Source organism: Symphalangus syndactylus, chromosome 2, assembly GCF_028878055.3.
Source record: "Symphalangus syndactylus isolate Jambi chromosome 2, NHGRI_mSymSyn1-v2.1_pri, whole genome shotgun sequence".
NCBI lineage: Eukaryota > Metazoa > Chordata > Mammalia > Primates > Hylobatidae > Symphalangus > Symphalangus syndactylus.
In genome coordinates this window covers 101,443,473-101,458,759 of record NC_072424.2, presented here as the reverse complement: position 1 = coordinate 101,458,759, position 15,287 = coordinate 101,443,473, and the positions used below count along the sequence as shown (strand labels likewise).

General features: G+C 36.0%; 1 long non-coding RNA gene across 1 annotated transcript; it reads left to right on the top strand.

Moving 5' to 3' along the window:
• Positions 1-1,896: 1,896 nt before the first annotated feature.
• On the top strand, positions 1,897-9,472 carry LOC134733020 (uncharacterized). The gene is made up of 3 exons (XR_010116566.1): positions 1,897-1,939; positions 2,548-2,691; positions 8,892-9,472. It is a non-coding gene; the product is annotated as an uncharacterized lncRNA (long non-coding RNA).
• The last annotated feature ends 5,815 nt before the right edge of the window (positions 9,473-15,287 follow it).

The following is a 15,287-nucleotide window of genomic DNA, read 5'->3' as shown; positions in this document are numbered from 1 at the left end:
TCAGGAAACGAAGCATTCTAAGAAGAAAATAGTGACATCACAGAAAAATGGAGAAATAATTAACAAATCCCAAGTTTACAGGCATTTAAAAATGTTAAATATTACTTGCCAATTGACATTTTAGTTCAAGAACACTGGAAGACCATTATGCAAACAGATGTTCTGAGGTGCTATCTTTTTAAAAAGTTACTACATAAGAAGAGGAAGTATTTCTCAACTCTAATTACTTGTTAAATATTAATAGATGAATTCAAATAATTTTAGTACTACACTTAGTTTCAAGTGCCCCCTTTCTCTCATAAAAGAATGTCTTTACTCATCTGTTACGTTGCTTTCTACTTGTGGTGACTTTAATAATTTGACATTTTTTCCCTGCCTATTCACATTGCAAAGTTATTATATCCAATTCTCTGTAAAAGGGACCTAAGAAATGCAGAATATGATTGTTTGACATTTTGATGGATGTCAGGGGTGCAGGGAGGAGAGAGAGATTTATCTGTTTAGGCAGCACAGGCTTTGCTCACACTGTTTTTTCTGTCATATGATCTATGGACCTAGAAGTGTTTCACCTCTGAAATATCAAATCCAGAATTGAACTTGCTGACTTCAGCCATGTAACATTCCATTTCATTCATTTGTTTAATTCCAGCAGATTTTTTCCCACTTTATCATGACATTTAGTATCTGGCTTCCTCTTCCTTCTTATTCATTCAATCACAACTATCTATTGAATGCCTCTCTGTACTGAACCAGGTTCTAGGCACTGGGAATAACATGCTAAATAAGACATACAGGACATTTTCTCAGAGACATTAATATTTTAGAGAGGGAGAAAAACTAAAGAAGTATATTTTAATGTTGGGCAGGAATTAATGATATCAAAAATTTAGCTGAAAAAGAATAAAAAGTGATGGAATATATATGGCTCTTTTAAAAAGAGTGTAATAATTAGCTCTTGACACAACATTGCTGCAAAATAAAGTAACTTCAAAATTTCAGTACAACACACCTATCTGCAGGCTGGCTAAAGTTTGATTTAGCCATGCTACAGGTTGAGTTCAGTTCCTTTCCACCTGTTTCTTCAACCCATTTAAGTTAGTAGCCACTCATGCATGTTCTTTTCATGGCAAAAGATCAGAATAAGAGGGAAAGACAAATTGGGTAATCACATTTTGAGCCTTGGTTTTGTCAGGTCTGCTAATACCTGATTGGTTAAAACAAGTCACAGGGCTTGGCCCCAAATCAAGGGTCAGAGAAATACATGCCACCTACATGTGCATAAGGCCATGAAAGGTTGGATTTATATAAAATTAATGCAGAAGAGTGCCCATAAAGTACCCCATCTTGTGCCCATAAAAATCCGAGACCTAGCAGGTGCAGACACAAGCAGATGGATGTTGAGAGGAACACACCAGCAGACACTGGCAAAACATCAATAATGGAATGACATGGATGCTAAGGTGAGTTTGACCAGGATTGGGTGGAGAAGAGTCCAGCCACTGGGTGGCCAGACTCCAGATTATTCAATCTATCATTTTGAGTGAAAGGGGGAAATTCATTGACATTTCATTTAAGATCTGAATAAGGGATTAAAGAAATTATATTAATAACTGAGAACAGAACATACCAGATAGTGGAAACAACAAGTGTAAAGACTTAAAAGTAGAGACAAGTTAGAGAAATAACAGTTTGTTTGGTATGGTAAACATGGGGTGAATGAAGGAAGAGTAGTTGTGGAAGATAAAGTCAATAGGTGTTTAATGATGAAATCTTAGTAGGTCTTTAAGTCCATGAAATTTGGATTTCTAAATAAGTACATTGGAAGCCTTTGGAATACTCTGAGCAGGAAATATATGTAATCAAATTTCTGTTTCTAAAAGATCACAGCAGCCGGTCACGGTGGCCCATGCCTGTAATCCTAGCAGTTTGGGAAGCTGAGGTGAGTGGATTGCCTGAGCTCAGGGGTTCCAGACCAGCCTGGGCAACATGGTGAAACCCTGTCTTTACTAAAATACAAAATATTAGCTGGGTGTGGCAGCATGTGCCTATAGTCCCAGCCACCTGGGAGGCTAAGGCAGAAGAATTGCTTGAACCTGGGAGGTGGAGGTTGCAGTGAGCTGAGATTGTGACACTGCACTCCAGCCTGGGTGACAGAGCAAGACATCATCTCTAAAAAAAAAAAAAAAAAAAAGAAAAAAGAAAAAAAAATCACAAGCAGCTATGTAGAGAAATGACTGTAAAGGGGACAAAAATGAAAGAGAGCAATCACTTGAGGTTTTTTGGGCAATACTAGGGAGAGAAAGATTATGACTCATACTAGGATATTAATAGTGGAGGTGGTGAGAAGTAGAATTCTGGATACAGATCCAGGTTATTGGCAAGACTATATTAATATGGGAGGGGGGCAGGGAAGTGCTGGGTAGAGAAGGGTGGGATCCATGGTGAGGGTCTGTGGCCACAGACCTAAGTGAGAACGGGCCTGTGGCCACAGACCTAACTGAGAATGGGCACTCCTGTTTTCACACCTAAATGTTGCATTTTTCCAAGACCACTCTGGCCTGCCACACCCCCCATCTTGTGCCCATAAAAATCCGAGACCTAGCAGGTGCAGACACAAGCAGATGGATGTTGAGAGGAACACACCAGCAGACACTGGCAGAACATCAATGACGGAATGACATGGATGCTAAGGTGAGTTTGACCAGGATTGGGTGGAGAAGAGTCCAGCCACTGGGTGGCCAGACTCCAGAACAAGACCACTTTCCCACTTCATCCCGCTTCTTGCTCCCCAACCATCTCACTGGGAGCCACCTCCACCACTCAATGAAACCTTGCACTCATCCTCCAAGCCCATGTGTGATCTGATTTTTCCAGTACGCTGGACAAGAACTTGGGATACAGAAAGCCCTCTGCCCTTGCAATAGGCAGAGAGTCCAATTGAGCTAACACGAGCCTTCTGCAGACAGCAAAGCTGAAAGAGCACACTGTAACACATGCCTACTTGGGCTTGGGGAGTTGTAAACACTCAGCCCTAGACACCTAAAAGCTGTCCCCATGACCTCTGCACCCACCCATCTGCATGCTTCCCCTGGGGGTTTGAGCAGCGGGCAGCCACACCTCTGTTGCACGCCATGTGAGGGGGATAAGGGAACTCTCCCATTTCAATATTATATGATGATGGCTTGGATATTAGAAGTGAGAGAAAGAGAGGAATCAAAGGTGACTGCTAAGTTTTTAGTCAGGATAATTTGGCAATTGGCATGGCATTTATTAAGTGGAAACTACTGAAGGAAGAATGGGGTTGGTGGTAAGAATGGAAAATTTGTTTTACATAATTGAAGTGTGAGCTGTTGTTTGGACATCCAAATGGAGATGTTAAGTGGTGGGAGAGTAGGAACAGAAGAGATTGATGCTGAAGCTATCGGAAAATAGATGATATTTAAAGCCTTGAAGTTGGATGAGATCACTTAGGGAATAAGGAAAAAGGTTCAATGATTCAGTGCTAGGTGCTTCCAAAATTATGATTCAGAAAGAGGAGATAGAACAGGAGAGCAAGACTAAGGAGTTGCTGGGAAGGTAGGAGTAAATCTGAAGATAAATGGTTGTCAGGAACCCAAGTAAAGAAAAAGTTTCAAGAAAGGGAGTGATCTCGTCTCTTCTTGATCTTGCTACTGAGGGTCAAGGAAGATGAAGATTGAGAATTCTTCATTGGTATGTGGCATGATGGAAATTATGAATACTCTTCACAGGTACCATTTCTATGGTGTGTTTGAGACAAAGTCTTATTGGAATCAGTTAAAAAGAGAACGAGAGGAAAATATGTCAGAATATTCAGCTCTTAGGAATTCTACCAGCTGGGCTGTGAACACCTCTTATCTTTATTTCCTGTTCATATTAGATCATATGTTCACAGTTTCAAAACAGCTTAACTCTATTGCTATATTACTTTTTCACTTGAATACTCAACAGCCCCCCAAATCTTGACCAATATAACTACCACCTTTTCATTTCTATAATTGAGCAGTTGAGCACTGCTGAAGGAAATTACAGACTTACTGTGCCTTGAAAAATTCATATCATCAATACCATCTGTCATTCTCCCTGCATTTTCCTTGTTATTTGTCTCTCCTATTCCACACATATATAATTTACTTGTTCTACATATATTCTTCCTATTATAATCCTCTTATGGAAAGAAGTGTCCCTTCTTATAATTTATCTATTTCAGTCTTATACAATCATTCCTCCTACTCCCTCAGCAATCTTGCTCATTAATTATCTCTTCTTTTTCTTGTAGTTTCATGACCACCCTCCTTATTGGCTCTTTCCCATCTTCATTTATGCATTCTCCATTACTTTCAGTCATAACATCAATATTTCCTCACCTCTCTGCTCCAATCCTTCCTTATTCTCCCACTAGTGGCTACATTTCTTTAAAATGTATCTCCAATCATTATGACCATATCTCGCCTTCCATTTCCTGTTTAGATTTCTGCAGTCTGGAACCCACCTTCACCACCACTGCAATAAAACCTTCTTGTGATTGTAATCAGAAACTTCACTAAATCTCATGGGCATGTTGGAAACCTAATCTAATTTGATTTTTTTTCCCCTAGTACTTGACACTGTTGAATTGTTATTCTTACTGAAATGTTCTCTTTTGTTGGTTCTGGTTGCGTTCACACTTAGTTTTTCTCCTATCTTTCTGGCTGCTCTAAGTAAATGTGATAGCTGGTTTCTTTTTATGTGTTACAAATTGGTGTTTCACAGGGTTTCAGCTGAGGTTTTATTTTCTTCTCCCTTTGTGTTCTATTACTGCCTGACCTCATTCACGTCCATGACTTAATTGTCATCTATATCCCGATGATTCACAAATGTATCCTCACAGGCATGTATTCCCAACAGCCTCCTGGATATTTCCACCTCGCTGCTCCTCTAATAACTTAAGCTCAATAAGAACATCATCTCATCCACTGAAACCTGAAATCTCCTCCAAAATCCTCTATGTCATTGACTGGAGTCACCATGCATCTAAATGCCTAATAAGGAAAATTAGATAAAAAAATACACCCTTTATTTATGCCCCCAACTAATTAGCCAAGTCTTGTTGAGTCTATGTCATGTCTAAGTCTTTTGATTTATCCAATTCCATTCTTCCCCTGTGTATCTACTCAAGTTTAAGAACACCATCACCTCTCTCTCCTGGATTTCTTATCAGCTCTCTAATTCAGTTCCCTGGTTTTAGTCTCAACTTATTTATTTATCTATAATACAAATATGCTAGTGTTGCTTTCATTTCACACTTTTCAAAGTCTCTCCTTTTTTTTTTTTCTTTTCTTTTTTTTTTTTGTTTTTTTGTTTTTTGAGATGAAGTCTCGCTCTTGTTACCCAGGCCGGAGTGCAACGGTGCGATCTTGGCTCACTGCAACCTCCGCCTCCCAGGTTCAAGTGATTCTCCAGCCTCAGACTCCTGAATGGCTGGGATTACAGGCGCCTGCCACCATGCCCAGCTAATTTTTGTATTTTTAGTAGAGACGAGGTTTCACCATGTTGGCCAGGCTGGTCTCGAAATCCTGACCTCAGGTGATCTGCCTGCCTCGGCCTCCCAAAGTGCTGGGATTACAGGTGTGAGCCACTGCACCTGGCCTAGTTTTTTTTTTTTTTTTTTTGGTAGAGTTTAAACCTCTTTGGGTTTTGATTTTTTGAACACCTTTATCCATTCATCTCCCATTCTTCTAGAAACTAGCCATATCCTATTATCCTTGAGATCTCTGCTCAAATATCACTACTTCCTGGGTATTGCTTCCCTCTCAAATTCTGACTTATTTCCTTTATAGCACTTATATTGAAATGCATATATCTTATACGAATAGTTTCTGTAGTCTGTACATACAAATTAACTTCATATTGACAGTAATGCATATTTTCTGTTTTTGCCCACGTCTTGCACCCATGAAACTCTATTGCCCATTCTCCCATGAATATTTCTGAAAATCTTTGAAACAAGTCAGTGTATCAGTCAGCAAATATTTTCTCGAGGACCTATTATGATGCCAGGCAATACTTTAGATTCTAGGAATAGGGAGATGAAAACATTGGAAGGCCTACAGTATTATAAGACATTCAGTAAACACACAAACACATACATAATTTGAGACTGCAGCTAGATGCTAAAAACAGTCAAACAAGAAACACCGGCAGACTAACTAAGTTGAGGGGCTGAAGGGGAAAAAGGGGCAAGAAGAGGTCGCTGTTTTGACAATTGTGAATTGACCTGAATGGTGAGAAGACAGTCATGCAATCATCTGCAGGTAGATAATTTGAAGCCAGAGGAACGTACTAATGTCTTGACTTGAGATCAAGCTTGGCACAAGCAGAAACGAGGGTCTTGTCATAGCAGCATTAATTGTAGAGACAAAAAGGAGATCAGAGAGGTATTCAGGGCCATGTCGTGCAAGGCCTTATAGGCATAGCAGGAGATGGGATATTATTCTGGTTGCAGTGGGAAGTCATGGAGGGTTTGAACAGGACAGTGATCTAGTTTGATCACTGGTTCATTTGTTTTGGTGAGATGAAGGGACTCACATGTTCTCACAAACGAACTTCTCCCATATAGTCAATGCATGGGTGATGCACAGGGTCTTTCAGAACCTTAAAAATGAAATCGCTAAAACACAAAGCTTGCAATTTCTGGTTGCCTTTCAAAAATGGACTCTGCTGCATCGTTATGTTAATAGACTCCCTGTCTTCTAGGGGCAAACAAGGGTAGTGACATTGGAAACCTCACTTTGTTTCCCCAGTGTTAGTCTAGCTCTCTTTACCTGTCCATGATCTTTTTAGAGCTACAGTTGTAACTTGTTCACCATTACATGCCCAGGTGCTCAGTACCTGAGTAGGACTCAGTTGCTGTTTGTTGAAGGAAGGAGAATTTATGGAGGTAGAATGGAGAATTTTAATGTTCTCTCTACACAATTATTAACTCTTCATAGGATCTATTTTTATTCCCCAGTGTCCATCATTCATTTCCCTGAAAGAGTGGTGCACAGCTCACTGCAATATTCTGACACTTGGGACAAATAATCAGGTCTCCTTGGAACATTTGAGCTTTCATTCCTCTAGCCCTGACTGACTAGACGAAAACTCTGTATTGCTTATGTTTACTTAGATCCCTATGCAGAAAACATACAAACAACAACAAACCCTTTATTAAAGTAAACTTGAAGAAGTTCACTTGGATTGAAAAGGCATATATTTTTTCATTTACATTTGGAAATTCAAATGACAGGATCTAGAGTTCTAGGATAGAGTGGTGATTGCCAGTAATGAGCAACAATTCAGAAAAGAGAAACATATTGCAAGAGTCACAAAACCTCTAATGCCCCAAACATTTTCCCTTTTTTAAAAATTGGTCCTTTTTGCATTATCTTTTTTTTTTTTTTTTTTTGTCAGAAGAGTTGTAGCTGCCATTCTAAGTTCAGTTTCTTTTGCATTCATGCTCACTAAAAAACAAAACTGCAAAATACAAGCGCTCTACATTTATGTTCAGATGAAAGGCTGAAATCCCAAACACGGAGAATATTCACGGCTCTGACAGATCCATCTCTGACATTAACAGTCAAAGATGGTTGCATGGAAACACTAACAGTCAAAAATAACTCCTTTTGTTATAAAAAATAATGAGAAGGAGATGAATTGAAAGGCTTTGGGACCCGACTGAGTATCACAAAGATTATTCTAAAGTTTTGGGCCTGACATTTTGTCTACTACTAGTTTTCATTCTAAAATTTTCAAAATGAGCCTCAGAGAAATTTGCTTCACAGGTTGCTAATTTAAGCTTAGAATAGAAAACTGTAACTTTCTCGCAATGGCACTTTAAAACATTTAGTTCTAAGTTTTCCTACTGTGATCGATACTCTGGGTCTTACCTTAACTCATTCACCACTTTGCTCAGGGCACTAGAGTTGTATTTCAGCTTTTCGGTTTCACTTTCTCAGTTCTGTTACAATCATTGTTGTCTACGGAGCTTTCCTGAAACAGAATTCTCATTTTTAAAAAGTGATATTTTATTCCACAGTTTGACAAAAAAACAAATTAAGAAGGTGAAAAACTTAAAGACAGTTTTTAAGATTCAAGAAATAGACTAAGAGTTATAGCTCTGTGAAGCCATCAAAGTAGCTATTTAGGAAAGATTTTAAAAAGTGGTTGTTTAATGAGATTTTTCACCTTCTAGTGAGATATATTGGCAACCTATAGCAAGCCTTATTTCTGAAAAAGTTCGACTTGTTTGAAAAAAAAAAAATGGACATTTTCATAGTTTAAGAAGGACCAAAATTCAGCTGAACTCATTTCGTATATCTATAAATAGCTGTTTATTGAAATTTACCTTCTCACAAATTCTATTTCATTTCTACATACAAAGCTCTGCCTGAAAAGTGCCTCTCATTAATATTAATTGGAATTATTTAGTTCCCTAATTTTTCCCCGTTTCTTTCTGTGTTCTCCAGCATACTGTTTCACCTTGGGGAAACAAAGAGCCATTCGTTTTTGAGTCACCTTTGAAATTTAAGCTGCTTTTTGCATTTTTATCAAACTGATTCTCCGACTTTTTCTTCTGGCCCAAACTGAGCTTATTTTAACAGAAGACAAGAGATTAATGATGTTGTTTGATTAATAACTTGGTATATCCGAAGGTAGGTTAAACCGAGGCTACATACTCTCTTCCCAGGCCCTCACCCTTATTAAAAAAGCCATCAAATTTTTCATAGTTTTCTATGCTGCTTATAAAATACACCAATACACTGTGGTGTAGTTTTCAAATTAATAGCTATACACTTGTACTTTTTGTTCACCTATATTTATCAAATATTACCTTTTCTGAACAACTCTTACAGGTGTCCTAGAGCAGCAGGACTTGGAGAACTCCTGGCTCTTGCTCTTGGCTATGCTCTTGGCTGCTTGGCATATCTCACACCATCAGACTTACTCAAGACAAGAGAGGCTTCATGAAGATTTCCTTCAATTTTATTTCCCCTCCCAACACAATAATCTGTTGCAAATATTAGTATATGATTTGGACAGAATGAGAGAAATATTAAAGGAGACCACTGGCTGTTACAACCTGACTGCATTGGATACTCTTGCAAATGGGTAGGCGGAGTGTCGTGCGTAAGAGCACGGTCTCTGGATTCAATGGCTTGGTTCTGCACTGAGTCTTTGCCATGGACCAGCTGGGTGACCTTGAGACACTAACTGCTTTCCTTTGTGCCACAGGTTCCTTATTAGTAAAATGGGGAATAATGAACCCTACCTCATAGGGTTCTTACAAAGATTAAATCAATTAATACATGTAAATCACTCAAAACATGCCTGGTCCATATTAATCCTGTCTTCATATTTGTGCTTTGTTACTGATCCTTTTGAATTTTGTTTATTGTAATATTTTAAAATATTCCATTAAAATATTATTTTGTCTGATTACTGAGTTTTTTGTCTCTCCCTTAAATTTTACACCAGAGGTAAGTATCTTGCTCCTTTCATACTAATCCTTGCCCTATTTCCTAAATTATTATTATTACTAGCTTTCTTGATGTTCCCGGTCAAATTTGAACAAGAAAAAAATGTGTTGTTTTTGTTCTGACCATTTCAATTGTAAAATAGGGCATGTAGAAAATAGATTTTAATAAAGGTATACATCTTGAAGTTTTAATACTTGTAAAATAGGACATGTAGAAAATAGATTTTAATAAAGGTATACATCTTGAAGTTTTAATACAAAGCAAGTAAATGCATGTGTAACTACCACCTAGATCAAGAAAGAAACATTGCCAGCATCTCATGCCCCCTCCCAATAAGGATCCATTTCTCCTTCTGGAAGGTTGACTCGTATCCTAACATTTCCGGTAATTGTTCCCACAACTTATTTGACTGCTGTCTATCTAAGTATGTGTTCTCAAATATTACCTTACCTGGTCTATTTTAAAAAATGATACAAATAGAGAGATGCACATACAATATGTATTCTTTTATGTTGCTTTATTTTATTTAAAATTATGTTGTGAGTTTTACATAAGTTGTTATAGTTGTAGTTCATTTAATTTCCTTACTGAATAGTAATCCAGTGTATCAATACACCACAATTTATTCATTCTACCATTGATTAATTTTGGATTTGTTTTCAATGTTTGGCTATTATTAGCAATACTACTAGGACCACTCTTGAATAAGTCTCTTGGGGCATATGTGGTATATGTGCTTGCATTTATATTAGGTATGTGCTTCAGAATGGAATTAGTATTAGTGCTGGTTTTCTGAAAATGTTTTATCAGCTTTTACCTGTCAAACTAATTTTTTAAATTTAATAGTGTATCTGGAAATTATTTTGTATTTTTTATGTACATAATCATGTCAACTGTGATTTGTGACATTTGGAATTCTTCCTTTCAAATCTTTCAACATATTATTATTTTCTTATTACAATAAGACCATCATCTTCATGACACGTTGGTTAGAAAAGTCTGTGCTATGTTCCCAGGTTCACAAGGAAAGCTTTTGACATTTAATGATCAGATGAGTTCTTTGCTGTAACATTGGTGTAAGGGCCATTTGTCAGATTAAGAAAAGGTCCTTAATGTTTTTAAACACACATACGTACATCCAATAATATTTTCTTATATCAAAAATTTTTTGTACTTTTGTTGAGATGGTCATATGAGTTTTCTCCCTTATTTGGTTAATATGATAAATTATATTAATGATTTTCTAATGTTAAGCCAAACATATGCCTGGGGTAAACCCAAATTAGACATGGATGCAGCGTCTTATTATACATTCTGGAGTAGTTTTCTATTTTTTTTTTTTTTTTGCTTAGGATTTCTGCATCTATACGTGTAAAGAGATTGGCTGACTTGCAATTTTTTTCTTGTAATTTTTATTTCTAGTTTTTTATTGAGGTTATTATGAACTGTTAAAACATATTTTAGAGTAATGACTTGTTATCTGGTCTCTAGAAGATTTTGTGTTAAAACTTGCATTCACTTTTTCTTAAATATTTAGTAGGATTTACAAGTGAAGGTATCCAGGTCTGGAGTTTTTTCTTTGAGAAAATTTAAAATTATGGATTTAAATTTAATTTTTCCAGATATCTATAGTTTCTAGATCTTCTTTTGTTAGCTTTTATAATTTATATTTTTCTAAAGTTTTGTGTACTAGTTTGTTCTTACATTGCTGTAAGAAGTACCTGAGACTGGGTAATTTATAAAGAAAAGAGGTTTAATTGGCTCATGATCCCGTGATCTATACAAACATGGTACTAGCATCTGCTTGGTTTCTGGGGAGACCTCGGGAGGCTTTTACTCATGGCGGAAGGTGAAGTGGAAGCAGGCACATCACATGGTGAAAGCAGGAGCAAGAGAGAAAAAGTTGGGGGTGGGGTTTGCCACACAATTTTAAATGACCAGATCTCACGAGAACTCACTCAATATCACGAACACAGCACCAAGGGGATGGTGCTAAACCATTCAAGGGAAATCCACTCCTATGATCTCATCACCTCCCACCAGGCCCCACTTCCAATACTGGGGATAACAATTCAACATGAGACTTGGTGGGGTCATATATGTAAACTGTATTGGTTTCTAGTTATCTTTTGCTGTTGCTAGCTTAATTGTTTAGTGACCAGATAATATATTCTGTATTGTTTTAGTTATCTGAAATATTTTGAGATTTGTTTTATATATAGTTTAGCATATAAACAATTTTTAATATTATGTTTCATTTTAAAAAGAATGTTTCTTCTGTAGCTTTGAGTAGACTGTAGGGTACGTATCCAATTATGGTGTTTATGGTGTTCAAATATTTTATATTGCTGTATCTTTCGGATTCTCTTTTGTCCTTTTATGTGATCAGCTAGTGAGAGATGTGTGGGTTTACCTATTTTTCCCATAAAGTTGTGTAGACTGTGGCTTTATATTCTTCAAACTATGTTATTAGGTGCATACAAATTTAATATTGTAGCTTCCGGGTTCATTTTAACTTTTTTCCTTTATGAAGCACGCCCTTTTTTATTTTTAGCCATGCTTTCTGCCTCAGAGCTGTCTTCGATATTAACATAGTCACACCTGCCTTATTTGGTTAATAATACAAAGTATAACTTTTTCATCTGTTAACTTTTCATATTTCTGTATCATATTTCAGATGAGGGCTTTATAAAGAGTATATGGTTGAGTTTTGTATTTTTAATTCAGTTTTTATCTTTGAAACAGAGTATTCAATTATTTTTACGTTTAATGTAATTTAATTTAATGTAATTACCAATATCTTTTAGCTTTGCCATCTTACTCTGCCATTTCTATTTGTCCTTCCTGTTTTCGGTTTTCTCTCCCATCTGGCCTTCTTTTAGATTGAGTTTTTAAATATTTCTTTTCATCTCCTGTTAGCTTGGATGATATGCAGTCTTAAGATTCTTGTACTGTTCTCTAGAGAAAACTTCATTCTTCACTTACCAAAGTCTCATACTAATTGTTATTTTCACCCTGATCCTGAACAACTCAAGGAACTTGGAACACTTTAACTATGTCATTGTTTTATGTAATTTAATTATGTTCTATATTTTGAAGGCCACAAGGCATCACTGTTATTGTTTTATATGATCAGTACCACTGAGATATTCTCAAATGTTTACCTTTTTTGTTGCTTCTTAATTTTTTTCAAAGTGTTCTCTTTTTATGCAATTAAACAGTGGCTTTTAGAATTTTTTTCATTATAGGCAGGCTCCTGATTAAGTCTTCACATTTTATATTCCTGAAAAGGTCTTAATTTTACCTACATTTTTGAAAGATATTCATAGTTGGGAATAGAATTCTAAGTTATCAGTTTTCTTTCAGTATTCTAAAGAAGTAATTTTATTCTTGTCTGGCTTACATTTTCCTGCTTAAAATTCAGTTTTAAATCTAACTGATGCTCCTTCTAAGATAACCTTTCTTGTTTTCTCTTGCAGTATTTACATTTTTTTTTTGTCCTTGGTGTTCAGTGGTGTTACTGATATGCCTGTGAGAGGTTTCTTTGTATTCATTCTGTACAGTTTCTCATACTTCATGAATCTATGACTTACTTGATGACCTTCTTCAGTGTTAGAAAATTATTAGTCATTATATTTAAAATATCACCTGTCTCCAATTTTATATCTAATACACATTCTCTCTATCAGCTTTGTCTTGCATCCCATCATCTGTATTTTCCAGCTGATTCTCTCAGCTTTAGTCTGGAGATATACATAGTTATTTATCTACGGCAGAGCCTAATCTGCTATTAAAACTATCCAATGAATCCTTTGAGTTATTGACTTTTTCAGTTCTAGGATTCCCTTTAATTCTGTAGTTTTAAAAATTCTCCCTCAAAATTCTCCCTCTTGTCCTTTATCTCCTTGAACATAGTAAGTATAATTATTTTAAAATCAATATTTGATATCTCCAATATCAGAGGCTTTTAGAGACTTCTTCCACTGTTATTTCTGCTTCTGTGTGTTCATGTTATCTTGTGTCTCTATTGCCTGAGTATTTTTAAACTGTGTCTTTGAACAGTATTTGCAAGCATTTGGTAAAAATAAACTCTGGCAGAGAATATTATCTTCCTCCAGAGAGGATTTATATTTTATTATTATTATTGCTTTGGCCAGGTATCTTAGGGAAACAGCTTTTTGAAATTATCTTAATACAATTTCTGGATTAAATATTACATAAGTTTGAGCTGCCATCCTTGTGGGACCCTATTTTCTTTTCTTTTTTCTTTCTTTTTTTTTTTTAGTTTGGTAACATTTTTATTGTATATATATATATATATATATATATATATATATATATTTAAGGTGTACAACATGGTATTTTCGTATACTTATCTTGGTATACATAGTGAAGTGTTTATTAAAGTCAAGTAAATTAACGTACCCATCATCTCATATAATTAGCTTTCTTTTTTTTCTTGTGCTAAGAGTACCTAACATCTCTTAGCAAATTATCAGTATATTATACAATATTATTAATTGTAGTTCTCATATTGTACATTAGAACTCTAGACTTATGTATCCTATAAAACTGCAGTTTTACACCCTTGGACCCACAACTACCCATCCCTTCTTACCCTCTGCATTACTGCTGTTTTAGTATTTCTCTGTATTCAGTATGTATTTTTTTTTTTTTAAGATTTCACTTGAAAGTGAGACTGCGCATTATTTTCTTTCTTCATTCATGTGGCTTATTTTACTTAACATAATATCTTCTAAGTTCATCCATATTGTAGCAAATGGCAGGCTCTCCTTTTTAGGGATGAATAATATTTCATTTTATATTTATGTAATATATAACAAATCACGCACACATACACACACAACACACCACTAATTTCTTTATCCATTCATTAATCTATTAAGGGGTGCTTAGATTGTTTCTATATCTCTGGAGCCTGTCTGTTTTTGATTCAACTTTACTCCTAGGGTACAGCCTTTCAGTGAGAGAAGTTCAGAAGTTCCATTCTCTTTTGTGAGGACCTGTACTCCAAAACCTCGTTCTCATGCACTGTCAAAAGTGCCACTCATTGTCTCAATTTTCATCTGTTCCTTCTGAAATAAGAAAGAACCCCACAGGAAGAGAAGCTCAGAACTTCGGCTTCCTTTGTCACTGGATTACTGCCAATTAATCATTGTTTCATTAGTTCTAAAATACAGGTGTTAAAATACATGTTTTCCTGGTCATCCAAGATTTTCTTGTCTTTGGTGGGAGAATTGGTTCAAATTACCTCATCTGGCATTACTAGAAGTGGAATTACTTTTCCTATATAAACCCATTATGCCAGATAAGCAAAAATATCTACACAGTTTAAAGCCACTGAAACTGAATCCAATTTCTTGAGGCCTTGTTTGTTTAACAGAAAAACTCTAACTTAATTAGGAAAGCCTTTTTACAAACACAAAACCATCCAAAACTAACCAGTCTTAAAGGGTTCAGGCAAATATTGGAAAAGAGATGTTATTTGAAGGTTTTTCTCCAAGTTCATTTCCAGTTCTATTTAAATATTTGTATTGTTACTATTATAACTCATACCAAGGGCATTGAACTATGCTAGTTATAGAGATACAATGTGGCTCTGTGAACAAAATAGACAAAGCTGTTGTTCCAGAGAAGTTTAGAGAGACATGATGAAAACATCTAGGATTAAATGAGATAATTGGTAAAAAGTTCTTGGTAATTAAATGGATAATTGGTGAAAAGCACAGTTCCGGGCATATTGTATGTACT